Source organism: Diadema antillarum, unplaced genomic scaffold, assembly GCF_040938485.1.
Source record: "Diadema antillarum isolate AM-2024a unplaced genomic scaffold, OU_Dant_1.0 scf00000059, whole genome shotgun sequence".
In the NCBI taxonomy this organism is placed as follows: Eukaryota; Metazoa; Echinodermata; class Echinoidea; order Diadematoida; family Diadematidae; genus Diadema; species Diadema antillarum.
In genome coordinates, this window is record NW_027270948.1 from 457028 (window position 1) to 463027 (window position 6000).

Below are 6000 nucleotides of genomic sequence, written 5' to 3' on the forward strand. Positions count from 1 at the left end.
AGAAATAAGTGGGATTTTATGCTACCAGTAGAAAGTTGATGCATCATACACATAAAAAAACAAACAAAAAACTTGCATAAAGCTACAGTCCAGATGCGTTACAAACTATAACCCTATTCATGAAATAGTACAGTGCACTCCTGTTATAGCGAACATGATTATTACAAAAATATCCTGTTGCAATGAAGTAAAAATGCAGGTCCCAAAATTTCTATCTAGATATCTTTACATACTTTATGTTTGGGTTAAAAACAAATTTATGTAGCGAATGAAAACTGCTTGTCCCAAGGACTTTGTATTTGTGGGAGTCGCCTGTAATTATTTGAATTAGTTTGTCTATTGATAATATGCACCAGTTACTGTACAGTGCAGAAAATTTGAGCTATTCTTTATTGGCGAGAAGAAGATTTTAAAAAAAGCAAAACAAAGAAAAGGAGGGGAAGGAAAAAGTTCTTTCAAGTTCAACAGCAGCAACAGCACAGGTAGATTTCCCATAAAAAGTGACAATTGGTGAATGCATTGCCATCCTTGTCATTGGATGGGTAATTTTTGTGACAATCGTCCAAATGTGCTAAATTACCACAACTGCACTTGGCACATAAAGGTGAAGGAGAAGTAATAAGTGCCTTTCCAAGTTACAGAAGATTCTCTCAGTGCCTTACCTGAACTATGAGAAATGAAATACATTCTTTTTCCAAAGCTATCTTATGTATTAATGTCAACCTCAGCATTATATTACATTGTACAGTCTTCCATACTCAGAGTTCAATGTTGTCTTGTGTTTTACACTTTTGCAATGCACTCAACGAGCAGAGACTATATTTTTCATTCATGTGTCAGAGTCTATTCTCATGGATTGTATAATTTGCATTTGTTGGTTTTTGCTGATGCTGTGTATGCCGTGCTTCCATTTTGAATGCTAGCTTTAACTTTATATTTCTGCTTTATGATTTTATGGGGAAACAAAGTATATGATTATGTGTATATTTGATATTATCAAATATGTTATCTTATATTTTATGATTTAAATCTTTGCATACATTGACAATATTTTTTTCCATTTGTATATATTTTCATGGGTCCATGACATTTTCTCCTGTGGCAATTGCTCCCATGAAATATCTACATGCTAAGCCAAACATAAAACCTACCCATAAACATAACCCTAACCCTATTCCTAATCCTAATAATCGAGCAAATGTCGTGTCACCATTTTCATGACCTTGTCATTTACACACACACTCACACACACACAACTATTCAGTGTTTCAATCACAAGAATAACAGGAATTTGAAAGCCATGATGCATAATGACTTTATATTTTGACCCTTGCACTTTTTATATACTTTCACTTGCTTATCAACTCTTACACATTTTGCTCATTTTTACACTTAACTGAAAGTCTTCCAGAAATTAAAATTTAAGTTTTCTTAATCTAAACTGTGAGAACATTTTTATACCAATATTCTCATTTGATCATTTGATTACTCTTCAATTAGGAACTAAAATAGAATCATAGAATCATTTAGTGTGCTTGAGTGGCATCAGACAGTCTGTGTGTACATAGCAGGCTTCAACATTGTCAGGTTTCTGAATTTTGTTGTTAAACTACAGCCAGACTATGGTATCTGTAAATGTCAATTTGCTTGTTAGGATGTTTGATAGTAAAATAATTAGTGAGGCCCCTCCATTATTTACAATATCCACATTAAGGTTTTTTTTGTGTTGTTGCTGGTTTTTTTTTTGTGTGTACTCATTACCTATGTATTATTTAGTATTATTGTCACCTGACATATCAGTATTACAGGTACATCCCAGTCAGATAATCTTTATTGTTAAGCAGCCATGCCAAGACCGTGAGATGTCTGTTTGTTTGTCAATTCAGGGCTAGGATGTACAGGTTTTGACCATAGTTAAAAGTTATTGTGCTATAATTGCTGCCATTGTGTCAATCTTATTTGGGTTTTATTTCTGTCTTGTTTCATTTCAAACTAAGTGTTGCATTTGCATATGACATTAGCAAGGAAAAGTTTGAAGTGATAGAGCCCTCATTTGTAAAATGTGACTGGTAGAGATACATTTTCTAATCCCCTCATCCAGTACGCTGACATTTTCTTAGACAAAAAAAAAGAAGAAAATCAGAGGACACCAAGAAATAGTCAGATTGCCATCACTGTTTCCGATTGAGTGTACATCATGTTCATTTGTTAAACAAGTATCACACAGAATGATGTGTTCTACATCAAATTGGGACTGTGTAACATTAGGACAGCTGGGAGTGTTTTAGGAATGAAATCATTTCCAGAATGGAGAGATTCACGTTTAGGACCATGTGCTGTAACTGACCTTGACGTTGCCGATAAGTGCTCTGAGCATCAACATCCAAATTTGTTGTTGCATAATGGTCGTGTAGTGGTCTCCTATCTACGTTGAGAGTAGAGTTAGATGATAGAGGTCAATAGTAATGTCCTTCTTCATGCTTTCTTCATGAGGGTTGCCGTGGTAACCATTCTGCCTGTTCTGGGCTTTCACCTAGCAATGAATATAAGGTGTGCCAGCGAATTGGGGTAAAGTGATGTAATTATGTGCCATGTTCAATCTCATGGTAGTACATTCATCGAGCTTGCCTTTGATTGAATTAATTCAATTGAATTCTATTAGATTTGTCATTAGTGAAAGTTAAGCGACCAGCTGCCCTAGAAATAAATGAGGGTGTTTTTTGTTGTGGTTTTTTTTTTTTTTCTTGCAGGCCGTCACTCAGCTCATCTTTCATCATAAAACTTTGACTTTCATTCATTGTACGGTTATGATGGAAAGTGATATTAGTGGCCTTGAGAGTGTAGGAATGGTATTTGGCCATGTTTGTGCCTTGCGTCTGTGCGTACGACAAGCTTTTTCTCCACTATTCCTAATTGATGAAGTTGATTGAAGTGCTTGTTCGATCTGGTTATAATCAAGGGTGATCTAAATAGCACTGGACTTAATGGATCAAGTACTAGCACCCCAGAGTGTTCTGTAGTGAATTGAGTTCTCGCATTATGACTACAAATTAATCATTCATGGTGTGGTCTTTTATATTGAATATCCGAGAAACGAGTTACAAGGTTGTTTTGGCAATAAGGTGCAGTATGAAATTTATGCAGGCTTCACTAACTGGCAGCAAAGGACTCACTACCTTCAGGTAATGGATGATAGGTAAGGTCTTATACCAGTGAGTTCTTTCTATTTCAATTCTTGCAACAACAAAAAAAGATACTTAAAAGAACAAAGATATGAAAAATGCTGCTCACTAATGTTCCATACCTATGTGGCAGTATGAAATCACATAAACATAAAGTGTTCATGTTTGTGAATGTAATTCCTCCACCATTAAGTTATCTCTTCCAGTTAATAAAAGCCCCATATTTGAAATACATTGTAGTCAGCATGCCATATACAGGGCAACAAAATTTACCTTTGAACATGACATGTTAAAGAATTTGCGTAGTCATTGATGTAAGCAGCTAAGCTTGTATAAGTTGAATGAGGGGATGAAATAAAAACAGTAAATTGGTTATTTTATCCTCACATTTAACTTGTGTGAAATAAATTGATGCATACATATACAGCTGTCGATACATGTATGTGTTATCTCAGGCTTAGTTCTGTGTGGTGAGATGGTATGGTCTATTTATATGCACCATATTCGACAGATACAATCAATTGCTGGTGTTCTTTCAGGGATGAGTCTAGAATTTAACTTGGAAAGATTTGGGTGCTTAATGTCTCAAAGTCCTACCCATGTATTCATATATATATATATATATATATATATATGTGTGTGTGTGTGTGTGTGTGTGTGTGTGTGTGTGTGTTTATACTTTGTACTGTACAACAATTATACTAATGATAATTCTTGTGACATACAATGCTCCAAATAAACTTTGCAAAATGATCAATGTGCAAATAAACTAACGACACAGCAAGGAACATAGAAATTTCACACGATTACTTGAAAAGTAAACAGATACAATTCAAGGTGATTCTTACTGAAATCAGATTTTTATGCCTCTGCCATCAAGTGTCGCCAGAGGCATTATGTTTTCGGGTTGTCCATTCATCCTTCTGTCCTTCCGTCCATAATCAATTAATTTGGGCGAGTTGTGCTTATCAACATTTGGGTGCACATGCTGAAGGTCTAAGGTCAAGGTCAAATGCTCAAAATTTCATTTTCCCCTTATCAAAGCAATACCCAAAGGTATGTTCTTGAAACTTAGTGTATACATATACTACCAAACAATTATTCTCCAGAGAGGGTCTCGGGTCACGATGTCAAAGGTGAAAGGTCAAGTGAATATGTTGAAATTTCACTTTTTTTCTCCATATCTCGTATAATATGGTTCAAGGTATCGTCATGGAACTTAGTACATATGAATGTACTGATTGGTAGTGATTATCTAGGGAATTTGGGGGTCATGAGTCAAAGGTCAAGGGTCAACGGTCAAGGTCAACCCCTCAAAAATTCACTTTTCCCTCTTATTCATGCAATGTGTGCAGGATTTTTTTTTTTTTTTTGGAAACTTGAAAGATTCTCTGGGAAGTTTCTCGGCAAATGGGCAGAGGTGGAAAGGTCCAAGGTAAGTGAAGGTGCTTGATTTTTCTTCCTCCATATCTCAAAAGTGATTCGAGGTATCATGAAACTTAAAGGGTGTGTACAGTTCTGGTCGAGGTGAGGATTTAGCTTTTAACGTTTTGCGAGATATTCAAAAACCACTATGAGATGTCAAAGAGCATGCAATTCTAAAGGGTATCAAAAGTTCATTTGATGAAAATCCGTTTTGAAATGGCTGAGATATCCAAAAACAAGGTGAAACAAAGAGATCCTAATAAAGTTGTGGCATGTCGCCTTTTGTTATTATCACTTTTTTGGATATCTCGGCCATTTCAAAACCAATTTTCATCAAATAAACGTTGAATCCTTCTTAGAATTACATGCTCTCTCATATTTCATAAGAGGTTTCTCATTATCTCACTTAGAAATTTTCAAAACATGAATCTCTTACCTCAACCAGTAATGTACAGTCCCTTTAATGTATTGATATTTAATACTGAAATTATACTTTTTCTCCATTCCTTGGAAATTACTCAATGCATAAATTAATGAAAGGGACTGAAGTCAAGTAACAATCCTGAAATCCCTAATTTGCACTCAAAGACAACATAGCTATTCATCCACTTAAACCTTGTTCAAGAAAAGTGAACATGAATTCAATTACGTTAACGAACGTTTTTGAGCAGGTACATACTAGAAAATTTTATATTAGTACTAAGGAGCTGAACCGTGAATGCAGTGCAAAACAAGTTCAGACAAAATCTTTGAGAATGCAATCTTAGTAGCCATGCAGCGTAGAGATTGTAATATTTGAACCTGGTATTTGAAAAAAAAAATGAGTGGTTTATCTAAATAGATACTAGTAAGTGACAGTGCAAACTATCACAACAACGAAAACCAAAACTGCTTACATCACATTTTTATACAAGTCTGATTCTTAGGTTTGAAGACTGTGGTTGACCCTTGAACCAAAAGTGGGGGGCAGTTAATTAGAGCCCAGCCCCTGCCCCACCCCTACCCACACACTCCCTCTCTCTTTCTCTGTCTGTCTGTCTCTCTCTCAAACTATGAGTGTGAGTTGGCGGCGTGTGTGTGTGTGTGTGTGTGAGGATTGTTTGTTGTTTGTCTTCATTTTCCATCTGACAAGATGACTGTATAGTCCATTATTCATCGGCACTATATCTTGTCTTCCATGGGTACCATGCAATTGTATATAGGCCTACTCAGTAGGACCTGCTCTTTGCGAACCCCTTGTAGTCGGGTTGAAAATATGCACCCTGTTCTTTACTATGAATGAATGAAGCATGGTCTTTCATTTTTTATTGTGGCTCTCTCACACACGGGACCTCCATTTTTGTGTCATATTCGAGGGACTCGGCGTTTTGCCTCTATTAGACGGGATGCCATG